Here is a 20,690-nt window from a genome sequence, read left to right as displayed (position 1 = left end):
GTTCGTTTGCATGTTGGAGGTAAGATACAGTACCAGATCCATTTTCACTTGCATCTGAGAAGTGATGGAGTTTGGCTGTAGCTGTATTTCCAAAGTCCTCTGTCTTTATGCATCTTTTCACAGAAAAGGTAGACAATTGGTTCAGATCCTTTAGCCATTGATGCCATTTCTGAGGATATCTTTCTGGTATCTCCTCATCCCAACCACACTTCTCTTTACATAACTGCTGCAACATTATTTTTGCAGGAAGTATGGATGGAGCAAGGAATCCTAATGGATCGTAGATGGAACACACGGTTGACATGATTCCTCTTCTAGTGAAGGGCTTGTCCTTTACTTGAATCCTGAACTTGAAGGAGTCAGATTCGATGCACCATAATACTCCAAGTGCTCTGTCTATTGGTAGGACATCATGTGCCAAATCTACTGCCCTCACTTCCACGGCTCTATCAGCTTCTGCTATGGCTGCTAGAACCTCTCTGCTGTTGCTTGTTCATTTTGTCAAGTTAAACCCTCCTGAGAGACATAGGGCTTTAAAGTGTGAATACAGGGCAACAGCTTCAGTTACACTGCTGACGGATTTCAAACAGTCATCTATGTAAAAATTGTTAAGCACTGTATCTACAGCTGTTGGTGACGAGTTGTTTCTGTCATCTTCTGCAGTTTTTCTTAATGCAAAATTTGCACAACTGGGGGACGATGTGGCCCCAAACAGGTGTACAGTCATTTTGTATTCCGCCAAATTATGTTCTGTGTCTCCATTAGGCCATCTGCTCATGTCTGAGAGAGACAAGAGAATTAGCAAGATCAGGACCCGGTAACAGCTCAGTGTTTAATGAGGTTCCCTTAAAACTGGCAGCACAGTCAAAGACAACTCTTAACTTTTTCTTTTGGGGATGGTAGACCCCATGATGTGGGATGTACCACACTTTTCCCTCGTTTTGGATCAGTTGCTTTTCGGGGACCTTGACTCCATATCCCTTGTCAATTATTTGATTCATGAAATCAGTATACTCTTCATGAAATGCTGGATTCTTGTTAAAGTTTCTTTTGAGAATGAGAGCTCTCTGTTTTGCTCATTCTTGTTGTTTGGCATTGTGAGGTGAGCATTTCTCTTAGGGAGTCCAACATAATAATGACCATCTGCATGATACACAGAGCTTTTTACAGAATCCATGAACTGTATATCATCCTTGGACATCTCCAGCTTCTCCTGACTTATGTGCTCAGGGAAATCTTGATTGAACTGTTGAATAAGTAATTGTTCTATATTACTAACAGAAATGCGATGGACTGCAACCTTAACATGCACTATTTGCTGTGACACTGTCAGGATGTTCTCTCAGTGGACCATTCATAACCCACCCAAGTGCAGTTCTTATAGCGTATGGTCCATTGTCTTGGCTGTTAATCACCTGCCATGGTTCTAATGCCTTGTGAGCATTGGCTCCAATAAGAAGTCCTATGTCAGCATTTATGTTGGGCAACTTGACTTTGCTGAGATAAGGCCACTTTTCTGTGTAATTTTGTGTTGGTATGTTCTCTTTTGAAACCGGAATGGCTGCCTGTGTGTAAATACTGTAGGAAGATCAATAAAGTTGCTGCTGTCAATCCCACTAACCTCCAAGTCTGTGAGAATATAACTTTCCACACGCTGCTTTGGACCCGTAGTTTTCAGCTCAAGTTCAGTTTGTTTACCTTGTAGGTTCAACTGTCTAACTAATGCATCAGTGCAGAAAGTAGCAGAGCTGCCTTGGTCCATAAATGCATATGTTTCCACCACTTTGCTACTTTTCTTTGACTTCACTTTGACTGGCACAATGGCAAGGATGCAGTCGTCCCCAGCCCCAGTGCAGGCACTTGTTTCTGGTTTAATGGTTCCCATTGCACTGGAAACTGCTGTAGAATCTGGGTCTTCTGTCATTTGTTCTGTAACTTTCCTTGTACCAGACTCATCTGATCTTTCAAAATGTAACATAGCAGGGTGTTTCTGAGCACAGGACTGACAGGTCGTTCTCCGTCTACAATCTTTACTTCTGTGACCCTTGAGAAGACGTCTAAAACACAGACCTGCCTTTTTCAAGAACTCAATCTTTTCCCCTTTTGGTTTCACTTTATAACATTCTTCTAAACTGTGATTTTTGTCACAAAGCAGACATGGTTTTGTGAAGGCAGAGCTGAAAAATGAAACATCTTGCTTGAACTCAGGAATGCTGGATCGCTCACTTTCAACTGATAAAGCACTAACAGCAAAGCTACTTCCTTTCTTTGTATCTGTCTTTGTCTTTCGGGGTACCTCCCCTTGGTTTTTGTCAGCTGCAGAACTGTCCAGCAAGTCACCAAACAGTGGATCCAAAATGACTTTTGCTTGCCGATCTACAAATTTCACCAGATCTGCAAATTTGGCTCTGCTACCTCTGGTTTCTTGTATATCAAATGCAAAAGCTCTCCACTTGTCCCTGACTTTATACGGCAGTTTAGAGTATGATTCTCATATTTGTCGGATTATCAAGTTCTTTCATATATGCAACATCTTCCATAGTGTTTCGGCAACTCAGGAGAAACAGAAAAAAGGAGCTTAGTGCTTTTCCATCTTCAGCTTTAATTTGAGGCCATTTTAACGCCTTTGCCATTAGAGCTGATGCAATTTTTAGTTCATTTCCATACCTGTCTTGAAGTTATCTTGTTGCTTCTCTATACCCACGATTTCCAGCCATGTGTTGGCAGCTTTTTACTAAATTCCTTGGTTCTCCTCTAGTATATTGCTCCAAAAAGTACAACTTGTCCACACTGCTGTCTGCTCTGGAGTCAATAGCATGCTGAAAGGCTTTTATAAATGATCGGAACTCAAGAGGGTCTCCATGGAACAACGGTATTTCCCTTTGTGGCAGTAGAGACAACTGCTGACTCTTCACAAGCAATTCTGTGATATTTGTATAATTCTCCTGTGTCAGTCTGATGGTTCTGTAGCAGTTACTGGGATAGACTTGTAGGATTCGTGTACTCTAGGCTTAACCTCATGCAAGTCATCTTTGTATGATTTGTCTCTAACATAATTTATTAAAGGATTGTGTTTAATGTCTTCACCTTTGCATTCGTATTGTGGACTTACTGCACCAGGTGTCATTTCTATGGCATAAGCACCTTGGGGCTCTTGTGGTTGAATTGCTTCATATTCTTCATAGACCAGTGCCGTTTGTATGTCCAATTGTTCCTTTTGAATTTACAATAATGGACTATACAGCAGTTAGGAAAAAATTCCACTATAGCAGATGCTTAAGTGAAAAAGCTGTCAACAAATTTAAAGAAATGATTCTTTCATCATTTGCTTCACCATTTGTCAATACAATGGAAAGTAGTCTCCTTAATGTTTCTCCTGCACAAGTAGATTATTGCTGACAATTCTGCAGCCTCACTATGTACAATACTCGATAGTGTTGCCCCTCTAAAAAAGAAGGCAGTAAACCAGAAGAGGTGATCTCCATGGTATAGTTCACAAACACGCAACTTAAAACAGGAAACACGAAAGTTGGAAAGGAAGTGGTTCCAGAAATTTAGAAGAATCTCATTTAGCCTGGAAAAATAGTTTAAAAATGTACAAAAAAGTTCTGTGATGCCAGAACAGCATATTATTCATCATTAATAGAAGAAAACAAGAACAACCCCCGGTTTCTGTTCAGCACTGTAGCCAGGCTGACTAAGAGCCATAGTTCTGTTGAGCCTAGTTTTCCCTTAACTCTGAGCAGCAATGACTTCATGAATAAAATTGTAGCTATTAGAGAAAGAATTCACCAGATCCTCCCCCCAAAAATTACAGATAGATCTTCATGTACAGCAGTGCTAGAGTCATCGATAAGGCCCCACTCCCTGTTAGACTGCTTTTTACCCATAGATCTCTCTGAGCTAATTTCAATTATTACCTCATCTAAACCAACAACCTGTCTGCTAGACCCTATTCCAACTAAGCTGCTCAAGGAAGCTTTACCCTTAATAGATACGTTTGTATTAGATATCATCAATCTATCTTTAGAACCAGGCTATGTACCACAGGCCTATAAGGTAGCTGTAATTAAACCACTACTTAAAAAACCCTGTCTTGATCCAGGTGTTTTAGCCAATTACAGACCAATATCTAATCTCCCCTTTATTTCTAAAATAATTGAAAAAGTAGTCGCAAAACAATTATGTGATCACCTTCATAGGAATAATTTGTATGAAGACTTTCAGTCAGGATTTAGAGTTCATCATAGTACAGAAACAGCACTGGTAAAAGTCACCAACGATCTTCTCATGGCCTCAGATACTGGACTCATCTCTATACTTGTTCTGTTAGATCTTAGTGCTGCATTTGATACCATTGATCATAACATTTTATTACAGAGACTGGAACATGAAATTGGTCCCACAATTTTTTACTTCTAAACTCAGACAAAACTGAAGTCATAGTATTTGGGCCCAAAAATCTCAGAGACATGATGTCCAACCATATTGTTACTCTAGATGGCATAAGTCTGGCCTCCAGTACTACTGCAAGGAACCTTGGAGTTATTTTTGATCAGGATCTGTCCTTTAACTCACATATAAAACAAATCTCTAGAACAGCCTTCTTCCACCTACGGAACATTGCCAAAATTAGGAGCCTCCTGTCTCAAAGTGATGCCGAAAAACTGGTCCATGCATTTGTTACTTCTAGGTTGGACTACTGTAAGTCCCTACTTTCAGAATGCCCCAGTAACTAAAGAGCCTGCAATTAATCCAAAATGCTGCAGCAAGAGTTTTCTACTTTTAAGTCTCGGCTTAAAACCTTCCTCTTTGATAAAGCTTATAGTTAGTTATAGTTATGCTGCTATAGGCTTAGACTGCTGGGGGACCCACCCCCCAATGCACTGAGCTCCTTTCCTCCTCTTGACCATCTCTCCTCTACTCTCACCCCACAATTCTGTGTGTTCTCTCCCGTAGTTGTCTTTGTCCTTCTCTGTCCCCCTCTCTTTGTCTGAAGCTGTGTGTCTTCCAGCGTGCAGCTACTGGTCCTACCAACCTGCCCAATGATTTGTTTTTGCTTTGTTGCTCTGTTCTTTTCTCTCTCCCCTTTCCACTCACCCAAACCGGTCGAGGCAGATGGTCGTCCACCCTGAGCCTGGTTCTGCTGGAGGTTTCTTCCGTTAAAAAGAGTTTTTCCTCTCCACTGTTGCCTATGGCTTGTTCAAGGGGGAATTGTTGGGTTCTCTTTATACATCTTTATAATCTTGACTTTATTCTGTAAAGTGCCCTGAGATGACTTTGTTGTGAATTGGCGTTGAATTGAATTGAATTGAACTTATCTAGGTATTTCTATATTTAAATTGATTAATTTCTTTATTTATTGAGGATGGTACTTCTCACTACTATACATGTATCTATTTTCCCTTATTTCACCTTTTTGCCTTGTTTTCCTTTTTCTGACAGAACACATAGAATTACACAGAAAATTGTTCACTACCACACAGGCTTTACAAGAATATTACAGTTGTCTCTGTCTGTGATCTATTACTAAAAAGAAATGCTTCTTAAAGCTGTTCTCCCTTATTGCTGGAATGGAGCATCTGCTGTCCACCACCTGTCCCTGACATCAGGCGGGATCCAGGCCTCCGTTTGTTCCTGGGCCGGCAGTACCCTTCAGTTTGGACTCAGGTAATGATCCGCAGAATGTCCATCCCATCCTCGTCACCAAGATGTAATAGACGTTTTCCCACTTCTTTAGATAAGTGTTACTAGATCTTGGAAGAATTGTAGACAGAACTTAACATGACAAAATATACCACATGGCCTAAATATGTACAATCTTTCTGACCAAATGCTTCTTTCCTGTTTGAAGCAGGTCAAAGGCTGTGATGTCCCACATCATATATTCATGGAGTTAGGAGCAACAACACAACTCTGCTCCACACTAACCACACAAGTCGAGCGTCCACATCAGAGTGGTCATTATTCTCCTACTTCTACCGGAGGCAGGATCACAGTCTGTGCATCCTGCCCATTCTTTTTCTCTTTCTTTGCTGTTAGTGCTGAAGTTCTAATTAGGAAAACACAAACACTCAGGGTGGACAGTATGGATGACTTGGTGCAAGAGTGAACACATTTTCTTCATCATCAACACAAACCTGACACCGACCTAAATGATTGGCAGTAATGAAAGAACCATCCAAATGTTTCTCTTAAGTCCAAGTATCAATGGTGCAGAGTGTGTGTGATGGTGAACAGAGGGAACTTTGATTTCAGCAGCTGATCTTCAGTCAGCAGAGTTTCTGTCCACAGGAGACACTCTCACACCTACACACTGCACAGAGATAATGAGGAACCAGACCAGATCCTGAACCCAGGATACAGAGGTTCAGTGAATGTGGTGTTGAAGGTGTGGAGGTGGATCAGTTTGTCAGAGGAGACACTGTAGAAGGACAGAAAGCCAGCAGGACAGTCCACATACACTGCTACTCTTTGAGAGACAGAGGACGAGGAGGAGACAGACATTATTCTGTTATTGTGGATGACAGAATAACTATGATCGGAGCAGCTCAGACTCCAGGACTGATTGTTCCATCCAAACAAACAGTCTTCACTGTTTCCTTTCCTTCTGATTCCTCTGTAACTCACTGATACATAAACTCTTTCTCTCCACTCGACCTCCCAGTAACAGCGACCAGTCAGAACATTTCTACACAGCAGCTGATGACAGTTCTCAAATCTGTCTGGATGATCAGGATATGACTGATCCTCCAACACACATGTCACCTTCCTGTTGTTGTCAGACAGTTGTAGGTTTCTGTTTACTGTGTTTGGGTCCAGTTCCAGTTCCAGTTCACAGGCATCTGATGGAGAGAACAAGACACAAACAGCTGCAGTTTATCATCTGTTGATTTATCAGCAACTTTACTGACAATGACTGAAAGTAAATCATTCCAACTTCCATTTCATCTTCAACTGTGAAGAATGTTTGACTCCATTTCAAGTGAAATTCAACAATCCAGTTAGAACAACAATCCACTTGAGCATTTTATGAAATGGATCAATGAAATCCAAATCATACACACATTAGACACAAGTCAACTCTGGAACACCTGTGTTTTTTTCCACTTGAAGTCTATTTTTCTCCTCCTGGTGTTTAGTGAAGCTTCATCTTTAAACACAGGTGTTTCAATGTGTTTTAAAGCTGTTGCCAACTTTTTCCTGGTGTCTGTATTAGTGTTGTCAATAGTATTGATTTATCAATACATGTCTATACTGAATATTTGAAAAAGTTTCAATATATATGTTTTGAATTTGTGTGCGAGCTGCCGTGTTGGATTGTACAGGTACCTAATAAAGTGACATCACACCTTAGTGACTAAATGTAAATGTCCCTGAAATGACTGTGTTCTAAGCAGTAAAGGTGTATTTCCAACTTCAATCATTTCCAGCAACCACAACAACTGTTACTATAAGGAGGAAGCTCCCGTTAACCACTGGCTCCATTACTATCTGTAGCTTCAGGCCTATGCAGGTGCTGGTGAAGAGGCAGCAGGGGAAACATTGGGATGAAGGTAGTGAATAGCTGGATGAATTCCTTCACCTCAGCCTAAACACAAACCTGTTCTGATGAACTTTAGGCACTTTTGAATAGACCACTTTAATTTGAGGGCTCACCTGTATTCTTGTACTGTTCCAGGGCAACAATAAGCACTGAGTCACAGACACTTACTGCTCAAAAGTCATATTACACGTTAGTTCCAACTGTTCATTAACTTACAATATTACCTCCTAAGACAATATCATTACTTTGAAGTTACTTTTGTGTTACTTTCACAAAACATCGGCTCTAAGATTCAGTCAAAGTACAAAACCTCAATTAGTAAAACACTGATATATCACCTACAAATCACATATTTCTAATTCTCTTCATGACAGGTCAGCGCCAGTGCTCTCACGCAAACGACCCAAACATTCATGTGTCCTCCTCACAGAGCCTGAAGTTAAACCTCCTTCCTTTATAGACCAAATGAACTGCAGCTAAAAACTCACCTCTTCATGAATCAACTTGGTCTGAATGTGGCTAATGAGGATTCTGTCTGCATGCTCTCCACCACATACTCTGCTACAAGCCACCTTAGCTCTGATTTATTAAACACACTGAGAAGAAAGTGAGGGGTCCTTGAACACAACTTCCATTGGTCAAACCTGTGAAGTACTAGTTACCGAGCAGCACCTGAAGGTAACAAAACTCTTGTATACAGACACAGTGACAGTCAAAAGACCCAGAAGAAACAAAGTTCACTTTCTGTTGGCTCCACTGTTAATAAAATGTATTTCTTAGTTTTGTTGGATCACTGTGTTCACTTTGTTGTGTTTGTGGATTTGAAATTGATTGATTGAATTCTAACATGTTTCCAGCCACACTGACAAAAGACAGAAGCTAAATCCTGAATGAAACTCTGGAGAAAAGCTTCAAATCTAGTGGAACATGTGCAGCTGTGTTCTCAGGATTCAAACTTAAAACACACTCACATCTCCTCACACCAGGTTTCAGTCTCTGTGGTCCACCATGATCCACCCTGGAGGAAGAGACAAAGTCAGAATCAGCTTCATCCACCTTCACTCATCTCCACCATTAAACCTGAACCAGAGTTCCTCAGTTAGTCAGAGACACAGAGAAACAGTGTGAGAGCTGCTGTTGTCTGTCCATCTGTCCATACCTGAGAGTGTCCAGTCTCCAGTGTGGATCCTCCAGTCCAGCAGACAGCAGCTTCACTCCTGAGTCTCCTGGATGATTGTAGCTCAGGTCCAGCTCTCTCAGATGGGAGGGGTTGGAGCTCAGAGCTGAGGCCAGAGAAGCACAGCCTTCCTCTGTGATCAGACAACCTGACAGACTAAACACACACACACACACACACACACACACACACACACACACACACACACACTTTATTCATTTGCTGGAGACATAACCATAAACTAAATCTAGGCTATAAAATGTCATCATTCAAATTCATGCTCCACCTTTTTTACCAACTAAACAGCCAACTGTAGAAACTAGAATTAAGGTGGGTCATGGAACCAAGTCAGGTTGTGGACCTGCTCTTTGCCTTTGCAAGGATACTGGAGAGGTCAGAGGAGTTTGCTACACAAGTGAAAACATATTTTCCTGCTTATGATCTGCAGAATCTCATGTGTGTTATAGTAACTAATGTCCATCATTTGTTCCTTTCATTTCTGGCAATAATACAATTACATTGGAGCCTTGTAGTTAGTCCGAAGTAAACGCTCTCCATTAGTTCATCTGTGTCCACTTCAATTAGTGATATTTTATTGGTTGTGGGGATTATTCTCTTCAGACCAAACATGTTGGAGTCCAACTGAATATAGTGGAGCAAATTTACTCATTCAGTTTCTTATAACCAAGTTTTTCAAATTTCTGTGGTTAAAACAAAAAGCAGACAATCTGCTGAGTCAGCAAACCTCTTCATCACGATAGCTTGTCAAATGACTGTTAACAAAAATCTGAATCCTGACCTGAGAGTTTCCAGTCTGCAGTGATGTTGCTTCAGTCCAGCACACAGCAGATTCACTCCTGAATCCTGCAGGTCATTGTTACTCAGGTCCAGTTCTCTCAGACTAGAGGACTTGGAGCTGAGAACTGAGGACAGAGCTTCACAGCTTCTCTCTGAGAGGTTACAGCCACTCAGTCTAAAAATAATCCAGTAAAACCAAAGAAACCAGTTACAAACATTAGTTTTCTGTCATGCCAACAACAATCCACTTAATCTGAAATAGTCTATGTGCATATACAGAGCTTTGTTGGAGGCTTTGACCACTGGCAGCAGCCTCAGAAGAGCCTCCTCTGAAGCAGAGTATTTCTTCAGGTCCAACACCTCCAGATCTTTTTCTGATGACAGTAAGATGAAGACCAGAGCTGACCACTGAGCAGGAGACAGTTTATCTGTGGAGAGACTTCCTGATCTCAGGGACTGTTGGATCTCCTCCACTAGAGAACCATCATTCAGTTCATTCAGACAGTGGAACAGGTTGATGCTTTTCTCTGCAGACAGATTCTCACTGATCTTCTTCTTGATGTACTGGACTGTTTCCTGATTGGTCTGTGATCCACTTCCTGTCTGGGTCAGCAGGCCTCGTAGGAGAGTCTGATTGGTCTGCAGTGAAAGACCAAGGAGGAAGCGGAGGAACAAGTCCAGGTGTCCATTTGGACTCTGTAAGGCCTTGTCCACAGCAGTCTGATAGAGAAGTTTTAGATCAGGTCTAAACAGTTTAGACAAAAGAGATGTTGATTGTTGTTCTGACAGCAGATTGACTCCAGAGTTGATGAATGTCAGATGGACATGAAGAGCAGCCAGAAACTCCTGAACACTCAGATGGACGAAGCAGAACACCTTGTCCTGGTACAGTCCTCTCTCCTCTTTAAAGATCTGTGTGAACACTCCTGAGTACACTGAGGCTGCTCTGATATCGATGCCACACTCTGTCAGGTCTGATTCATAGAAGATCAGGTTTCCTTTCTGCAGCTGCTCAAAAGCCAGTTTTCCAAGAGACTCAATCATCTTCCTGCTCTCTGGACTACAGTGTGGATCTGTCTCAGCTCCTCCATCATACTTGATGTTCTTCAGTTTGGACTGAACCACCAGGAAGTGGATGTACATCTCAGTCAGGGTCTTGGGCAGCTCTCCTCCCTCTCTGGTTTCCAACACATCCTCCAGAACTGTAGCAGTGATCCAACAGAAGACTGGGATGTGGCACATGATGTGGAGGCTTTGTGATGTCTTGATGTGGGAGATGATTCTGCTGGCCTGCTCCTCATCTCTGAATCTCTTCCTGAAGTACTCCTCCTTCTGTGGGTCAGTGAACCCTCTGACCTCTGTCACCATGTCAACACACTCAGGAGGAATCTGATTGGCTGCTGCAGGTCGTGTGGTTATCCAGAGCAGAGCAGAGGGAAGCAGGTTCCCCCTGATGAGGTTTGTCAGCAGCACATCCACTGAGGTGGACTCTGTAACATCAGTCAGGATCTCATTGTTGTGGAAGTCCAGAGGAAGTCGACACTCATCCAGACCATCTAAGATGAACACAACCTGGAACTTTTCAAACCTGCAGATTCCTGCTTCTTTGGTGTCAGGAAACAAGTGATGAACAAGTTCCACCAAGCTGAACTTTTTCTCTTTCAGCACATTCAGCTCTCTGAAAGTCAATGGAAATGTGAACTGTATGTCCTGGTTGGCTTTGTCTTCAGCCCAGTCCAGAGTGAACTTCTGTGTTAAGACTGTTTTCCCAATGCCAGCCACTCCCTTTGTCATCTGTCTTCTGATTTGTTCATCTCTTCCAGGTGAGGCTTTAAAGATGTCTTCTTGTCTGATGGTTGTTTCTGGTCTGTCTGGTTTCCTGGATGCTGTTTCAATCTGTCTGACCTCATGTTCATCATTGACCTCTCCAGTCCCTCCCTCTGTGATGTAGAGCTCTGTGTAGATCTGATTCAGAAGGGTTGGGTTTCCTGCTTTAGCGATCCCCTCAAACACACACTGGAACTTCTTCTTCAGGTTAGACTTGAGTTTACGTCGACACACTGCAGCATGAAATCCTGAATGAACAAAGAAGAAATGAAATCAGTGAGTGGATCCTTCAGAATATCAGAGAATCTAAACATTTAAGTGTATGTAGATTTTTTCTTCCTCCATCAGTTTTATCATCAGTGGAGGACAAACAGCCTCTGATCTGATACAGATGTGTGCAGCATATTTACAGCGGAGTTTGGAAATGGAAACCTCTCTCCTGCTGTTTCCATTTCCTCTTTCCATCATGTTAAATCTGTTCAAATCCTCTTACTGCTCTGCAGACAGTCAGCCAGCTCCTCCTGCTTCATTCTCCTCAGGAAGTTCACTGTGATCTTCACAAATGACTCTCTGCTGCTCCTCCTCTGCTCTTCATCCTCCTCCTCTTCCCTCTGACTCTCTGAGCATTCTGGGTAATCTGGTCTCAGGACCCTCTGGATCTCCTTCAGCTGGTTCTTCACAAAAGTGACAATGTTGTCCTCCAGCAGCTGGAACAGAATGAGAAGTGAACATTTCATTTAAACTGGTAGAAGACAACATGTGATTCATCTGTGAGTCTGAAGACCTGCTGGTCTGAACACAGCAGCATGGACTCTGTTAGGACCTGAATGGTTGTTGAACATTCAGTCTGGGTTTTATGTAGTTCATAGTCAAAGTGTGATTGGACATGTACAGACCATAAATATGGAGTCCAGGTCTGGTTGATGCTGCTGGGCAAACTGATCACTGTGAACCTCTGAGCTCTGCTGCTCAACTCTGGGGAGAAAATAGAAACTTTAAGGAAATGTAATGACTCATAAACAAAGTGAGTAAAAAGTAAGTGTTCATGTGGACACCTGGTGGACACCTTCACTTCAGGACAAATGGGAAACACTGAGTAAAAGTTGCAGTACAGTGGCTGAATGTGGACAGGGTGTATACCTGTATATCCTGCACATATTAAAAGATGTTTCTTGTCTTTTAAGCCTGAAGGTGGTAGTTGAAGGACAAAAATGTCTTGTTTGCTTTACAGGTCAGTTGCATGAACTTCTGAATGTCAGGATTCAGTTTGAAATTCTTACCTTCCATCAGCAGCTTGTTCATCTTTAAAGTCAATAGAATGAATCTTAAACCTGTCAGTCTTCATGGAGACTGAGCTGTGTATCATCCTGATATAAACAAGTGACAAAGTATTTGAAGACTAAAAAAAGAAATGATTTTTGACTGAATCTCATTTGCAGTTTTCCTGTTTTTGGTTTGTTGCTGACTCAATACAAAGTGTTTGTGCTGTAAACGTCTGAACTGTGACAACAGTATTTGGAATCAACCTTAGCATCTGTGTCGTTGAGCAAAACACTGAACTCCAACTTAGTTGCTCCCGGTGAGTGTTGGCCAGCTGCATAGCAGCTCCCCCATCGGTGTGATTGTAAGTATGAATAGGTGAAAGTGCTTTTAGTGCTAATAGGTAGAAAAGTGCTTTATAAGTGCAGAACATTTACCATTTAAAGCCACAGAGAACAATTTAAAAATTGAAGTCGTCCTTTAAGGGAAATTACAATTAGTCATTTGTTATATGCTTTTATCCAAAGCGACTGCTTGGGATCTTTTGTGTAGTGATGGGACCAGCAGATGCTGTTCATTGGCAGAGCACAGTAGACCCCAATAAAAATAAGTAAGGAGCACACATCAAGGACAACTTGGGGATTCAGTGTCTTGTCCAAAGACACTTTGACATGTACCCAGAAGGAACCTGGGACTAAAATACTCTCAGTATAATCACATAAAACCACAGTTATCATCTAATTTGTAGTTGATGTTTTTTTTGTATGTTGCTGAAACTTGACTCAATAAATACTGTGAACTGTGATGATCATTATAATATTTTTTTACTTTTTACAGACTGCATCTGTCGATCATTTATTTATCAACTAACCTATCAATTATTTTCCCATTAAGCTCTTTTTTTATTTTTCAATTTCTATATAATAATATTATATATAACATAATAATATTACATAACATTTAATTTACTAAAAATTAAACATTTTTAATTGATCATTTATATGTCAATAGAATAATTCAAAGTATGCACTGCAGGACATTATTCCCCAAAAATAGGCCAAGAGTTGGACGTAAAGCAGGAGTTTGTTCCATTCAAGTTAAAGGAATGTGGTGCATCTCCATTTCCTCAGTAAACAGTTCAGTTACTGTAACAGAATAGAAGAATGAACATGAAATCAGTCCCTATCACTGATCCCTGTCCTCCTCTGTCTGCTGCTTTGTAAATCTATGTATTTTTGTAATCGAATATTTGGACACGTCACCCCAACCTTAAACATAAAGAACATACTGGATAATGTGTAAGTCTTCAGTTCACTGACTTATGTGTAAACTACCACCAACAGCTGGAGAGTTGATAGTGACAGAGATCAGCAGTTATCAAAGAGGGGAAGTTCAGTAAAGTTCTAAAGAACATGAAAATCAGCCTCTGTCCTTTCTCTGCTGTGATTCATTGCTGATCATGTCTCTGTCTCAGACAGAACGTTCAGGTTCTGTGCACTAGTTGTTTCAGTGTGTGCAAATCTACCAAAAGTTGGAAATCTAGACATGTGTGTGATTGTATTGTCTGATGATATTGTGGTTAATGAAGGTTCAGCTGCACAGCAGCAGTTATGCTAAATAACAGACACAGTTAACAGCAAGACTCTGCTGCTGTGTGCAGCCAGTGGACAAACAGACCACAGACCTGGACCTGGAATTATGTTCACAATGCAGATCAATGACAAAAAAAAGAAAAAACAAAGGGTTTTTGATTGGACAGAAAGTTCAGATCGTCACACACTCTGCAGCGTCCTCACACTGCTCCACCTGGTGGTTCAAAACAGCAATGCAACCGGGTTTGTGGACAGTAACAAGGCAGGTCTGAGCTCATTTCCTCATTAAAGCCAAAAATCTGGATGGAATAAATAACTCATCTGGACAAGTTGTCATGAGTTGAGTATTAAGACCCAAGTAAGGAGACGGCAAGAGGAGGTTTTAATGTTAAGGGGTTTTATTGTAGGGACTAAGGTGGTGAAAACAAGTGAAAATCGCTCCACAAGGACGACAGGAAACCACACACAGAAAAAGCAACAGACTAAACCAAAACTGTAAATCAGAACAGAGGGAACATAACTAAATTGAACTGTGCTGGGAAGTCAGGGAAACAGGACACATACATAAATACATAGATGGGAAATGTTGGAGAAACTACACTAAACCAAAGTGGGTGTGAAAAACAAACGATCTAGAGAAGGAAATAATTAACCAAAAAGGTGCAATCAGAATCTGGACTAGACAAAAACTAAAGGGCTAAATTATATATTCAAGACACTTTTGGCTTTGTTCCCCTGAGAGCTGCTCTTACAAAAAGAAAATGGCAGAGAGCTTCTCATGTTCTGTAACATTTATTCAGATAGTTTATTTCAACCCAAACAAACTTGTAAAGGTTTTCCTACTGCAGCTGTGAGGGGCTGCACTAGGACTGGGCCTGGGCTTTGGGATGTGGGAGGGGTCTACAGCAGCACCCACTGCTTTTTGAAAAGCGTGAGAACAATACGTGCTTTCACATCAGAGTCTCCAAAAGTCTCTGTGATCGTTGGTATTGAATGCAGCACTAAGATCTAACAGAACAAGTATAGAGATGAGTCCATTATCTGAGGCCATGAGAAGATGGGTGGTGACTTTTACCAGTGCTGTTTCTGTACTATGATGAACTCTAAATCCTGACTGAAAGTCTTCATACAAATTATTCCTGAACATGTGATTGTTTTGCAACTAGAGGGAGATTAGATATTGGTCTGTAATTGGCTAAAACACCTGGGTCAAGACAGGGTTTTTTAAGTAGTGGTTTAATTACAGCTACCTTATAGGCCTGTGGTACATAGCCTGTTTCTAAAGATAGATTGATGATATCTAATACAAACGTATCTATTAAGGGTAAAGCTTCCTTGAGCAGCTTAGTTGGAATAGGGTCTAGCAGACAGGTTGTTGGTTTAGATGAGGTAATAATTGAAGTTAGCTCAGTGAGATCTATGGGTAAAAAAAAAAAATGTAGCTTTCATTCAGCTTTTGGTGAGCGGTGTGTTGGAGACCCCTGCACTAGTGCTAAGGTAAATGCACAGGGAGGAACAAACAAACAAAGTGTTAAACTGAGGCTGACGGACAGAGACAAGTAAATAATCAAACCTCAAACCAGGAATAGGGTAAACAGAGTCCAAACAGGAAGACAAAATGTCCAGGAGCATGAGGAGCATAAAAAGACAAACTGGCAGTGAACTGTTGGGAAAGTCGGGTTTAAATAGACGGGGAAGAAGTTAAAATCATAGAGCTGATGATGAGCATGGACGTGACCAAAAAGGCTACAGACAGGAAGTAGGACTGTTGGGCTACAAAATAAAAGCTGGAAACAGGAAGTGAAGCTGGGGAAACAGGAAAAAAACTAAAGTCAGGGACCATGATGTTTTCCATTTTCCATTTTCCATTTTCACTTCAATATACTGACATAATTATATTATTTGTATTCAAATTGACATTGTTAGTGTCAAAAATAGCATTATTATCTATATCTATGACTGTTGGTCTGTATATGTTTGTGCTCTATAAAACTCTTTTTTCAGCTGGACACATTCTTGCATTCCTGCAAAAATCACGAGGCCTGTAGAGCAGAGAAACAAGAGGTGCAAAAGCAGCGATTCACTCATTGAAAAGAAACACAACTGCTAAAACCCGTTGTGTCTGATTAGGGTCTTAGACAAACCACTGACATGGACACTGCTGCTCAGTCAGTTATTCAGCAACTCATTACCAGCTCAGTGGTGTAGCTTTACTTGGTGCTCTCCATTTGGCTGTGCCAGTACGCTGGTTATGCAGTAGTGAGGAAAGGTCTTTGAAACGAGTGCAGGTGGCAGGTGACCACTGATGAGAAGCTTCCTTGTTGATCATATCTTTCCTTTTGAGTTACATTAATATTATTTGTAGGAAATAGTCCCAAAGATCACAAAGATGTGATTCTATTGGCAACTGATTCCATCCTGATTTTAGTTAATGAAAGTGAATTAGATGCTCTGCACTTATATAGAGCTTCTCTATCTACTGGGACCCAAAGCACTTTACACTGCTGCTTATTCACCCATTCACACTCATAATCACACACTGATGGGGGAGCTGCTATGCAGCTGACCTGAACTCACCAGGAGCAACTAAGTGTCAAGGACACTTCAACATGTGACAGGAGGAGCTGGGAATCAAACCAACAACCCTGGGATTGTTGGACAACTGCTTATCTTATATGTCACAGGTTATGTTTATGATATTTTGCTTGCATGTCTCTCAGATTTCCTGTGTTCTTGTATTGACTTTGACTTGGATTCAGGTTGGCAAAAGCAGCATGTGCTGTTTCATGTGCTGCTTTATTCAACAAAATGTAACAAAAACTATGAAGCTCGGGACCAAGAGAAGTCTTCTAATCTTAGAGTCTTGAGTCTGACAATAACTAAACCATTTCTTACCTTCCATGAGGAGGTTGTTCATCTTTAAAGTTAATCCCACGATCATTGGACTTATCACTCCTCATAGAGACCCAGCTGGGTTCAGCAGAGTCTGGTCTCTGCTTCTTCATCCTGATCCAAACAAACAAGAGACAAATGAAAAGTAGTTGGAAGCTGAAAGCAGATGAATTGTGAGCAGACTGTCAGCAGCTGAAATGTTAGAAGCAGATAGAAAGTCAGTAAGAAGACAGTGGATGAGGAACGTTCTCCTGTTCATCAACATGGAATCTGATGAAAGACGCTGTCTCATCTTAGTTGCTTAGTTGACTAATCAGTGGTTGGCTCTTTGTTAACTAAGACAGTTAGTAGTTGATGATTAGTTCTTCTAAGCTGTTACTGAGGAGCTGAGTGGCAGATGTGACAGTGAGTGGGAATAATGATGGTGGACTGATTTGACATGGACAAGAGTCATGGACAGTTAGAGATCCTCATCTCACCTCTGGTCTTTGGTCTGGCTCTCATGTCCCCCACACAGAGTGGTTTTAGAGGGAGGGACTCCCTCCTCTCTGTCCTCACACTGATTCATAGCAGAGTCCACACCTGCTGGGAGCTGAGCTCAGTCTTTACAGCAACAACACTGACAATGTTCCCTTGAAGCTGCTCAGCTGCTGAATTCACATCCAGTCACAGAGACTTTGGAGCTTCAGCTGGAAACACAGAGAAGATCAGAGAGAAATGAAAATTTTTTTAAGTTTTATTGAACATCCTTCACTGCAAATTAGACCTTGTTATTATTCATCAAGGCTTGTGGACTATTTTCCTGTTATTTGTGCTAATTATTGTGATCAGGTCAGTGACTGTTGACATCTGTTGGTGCTGCTCAGCAGCGACTCAGGCTCGACACTCGCTCGGCTAACAGGAGATATTCTTACTATTCTTATTATCTATTTAGTCTGATTGACTGATTGTTTTAATAGTATGAGCTTTGGGAATGGCAGGTCAAATCAAGTGTGTGTTTCTGAGACTGATTATTCTCAGACAGTTCTCATTAACCTGGACAACTTCTAACAGCAGGAGCCAGCTGCTGACCTACAGCTGTGATGTCCTGCTGTTAGTTAGACGAGAGCAGGCCATGAGGAGTCAGAGAGATTGGTGGAGGGGAAAGAGAGGAGGAATCAGACATCATCTCAGAAGAGGAAATAAACCACTGATGCCTTCTACTTTGTTTATCCAAATACACTTCCTGAAGAGGAAAGTGGATGAACTCTGAACCCTATGAATACTGTGATTCTTGATCCATGTTTTTCATGGAAATGTGACCTAATCAGTCTTTTCCAGATCTGTGAGGTAGAAGGCTTCTCCCTGATTCGTTTGGACCGGACAGATGACTCAGGCAAAGTTAGAGGAGGTGGAGTGTGGATCTATCTGAATGACAGGTGGTGCTGACAACATACGGTAAGAGAGACACTGTGCAGCCCGGACACTGAATTGCTGAGCCTGAGTTTAAGACCATGTTACCTACAGAGAGAATGTGGATGCATTATTTTATGTGCTGTTTATGTTCCACCCAGTGACAGTGTGATCATAGCTACAAAAAGACGTCATGGAACGATCAGTTTCTACTGGGAATTCCAAGAACATCTGGGATAAGATGAAAGCCATCACAAACATGAACCACCCAGGAAGAATATGTGTGACTCCAGTGACTTGGCTAAAGTCATTGAGCTGAATGACTTTTTTTGTCGCTTCAATAAACAGACTCTTAGTGTTGCTGTTGACTTTGATATGGCTGATTTGGTGAATGGATGTGATTGAAATAACAGTGATCAAACCTCATGGGGTCTGAAGTGTGTAGTTCTCCATCAGCATCCTCAAAGCAAATACTGCATCTGTTGTTCTCTTTCTAGGCATGAAACCATATTGCTGCTCACAAATGTTCACCTCTGCCCTTAGCCGAGCTTCCACTACTCTTTCCCACAACTTCATTGTTTGTTTCATCAGCTTTATTCCTCTGTAGTTGCCACAGCTCTGCTCATGTCCCTTGTTCTTCAAAATGGGCACCAGTACACTTCTCCTCCAGTCCTCAGCATCCTCTCACTCTCCAAGATCTTGTTAAACAAACTAGTCAGAAACTCTACTGCCACCTCTCTCCTTGTCCACTTTCCTCTTTCCTGATGACACACCGAGTAGGAGGGTCTGTCTCAGCTCCTCCCTGTAAACTACACAACATTCTTCCTTTTTCAACTTCCACCACTTCATCCTCTGCTCTGCCTTTGTCCTCTTCATCTTCCTCACCACCAGAGTCATTTTACACACCACCATCCTGTGTTGTCTGGCTACACTCTCCCCTACCAACACTTTACAGTCACTGATCTTTTTCAGGTTACAACGTCTACACAAGATGTCGTCCACCTGAGTGCTTCTACCTCCGCTCTTATATGTCACCCTATGTTCCTGCCTCTTCTGGAAGAAAGTGTTCACTACAGCCATTTCCATCCTCTTTGAAAAGTCAACCACCATCTGTCCTTCTGTGTTCCTGTCCTGAAGACCAAACCTGCCCATCATATTCTCATCACCTCTGTTCCCTTCACCTACATGTCCATTGAAATCTGCACCAATCACCAATCTCTAACCTCTGGAGATGCTCTGCATCATTTCATCTAACTTACTCCAGAATTTCTCCTTCTCTTCTCACTCACATCCTACCTGTGGTTCATAACCACTCACAACATTGAACATCTCGCCTACTCCACCTGCTCCATATCTCTTACTATCTGACCCATGGTAGAACACCTTGAACCCTGCTCCTAAGCTTCTAGCCTTGCTAACTTTCCACCTGGTCTCCTGGACACACAGTATGTCCACCTTCCTTCTCTGCATTATGTCAACCAACTCTCAATGTTTCCCTGTCATGGTCCCAACATTCAAAGTCCCCACTGTCAGTCCTACATTCTTAGCTTTCCTCTTCTCTCTCTGCCTACAAACATGACTTCATCCTTTTATTATTTATTAAGAGTAACAGGCCTAAACATTCTATTAATTAGTGAGTAGCTGTTTTTTCATTTGCCTGTTTTAGTTTTAATTCTTGAGGCAGTGATAAGTTAATATTTCTTTCTTCTCCTTCGTGGATTCAATATTTTAAATATTGAATTAGATGCTGCGATAACTGAAATGTACAAATCTAGTCCGACTTCGTTCAACAAACCTTCGAAAGGAAAATTTAGTGGAAGAAAAGTCATAGCAATGAACGAAAAAAGGACAAAGATCTGTATTACATATGGTTTAAGTATGTTGAGTCTAGGAACCTTAACAGGTTTTATTCATGGTAAAAAGAAACCATAAATAAAGTGTAGTCCAGATACATTCAACAAACTATGACGAATTAGCTGCAAAAAAAAAGAACAAAGATCAGTGTTACTATAGAGACTTGTAGATGATTTTTGATGCATTATAAATACAGGATATTAGCAAATGAAAAAACAGGCTAGACTGAAAAACTCTTAATCAAAATCTAGAGGTTGTTCATGCAGTTAGAGGACCAGATGTCACTAAAAGGGGTTTGAAGTGTGTCCGACAAAATTTGAGGAAGCTATTGGAATAAACATCTGTAACACCT

At 41.3% G+C, this 20,690-nt stretch overlaps 1 pseudogene; it reads right to left on the bottom strand.

The window, feature by feature from the left end:
* Window positions 1–1,541: 1,541 nt before the first annotated feature.
* On the bottom strand, window positions 1,542–17,776 carry LOC137100107 (NLR family CARD domain-containing protein 3-like; annotated as a pseudogene).
* Window positions 17,777–20,690: the final 2,914 nt, after the last annotated feature.

This window comes from Channa argus, chromosome 1, assembly GCF_033026475.1.
Source record: "Channa argus isolate prfri chromosome 1, Channa argus male v1.0, whole genome shotgun sequence".
Classification (NCBI taxonomy): domain Eukaryota; kingdom Metazoa; phylum Chordata; class Actinopteri; order Anabantiformes; family Channidae; genus Channa; species Channa argus.
The sequence above is the reverse complement of the archived record's forward strand: the minus strand, read 5'-3'. Positions and strand labels throughout refer to the sequence as shown.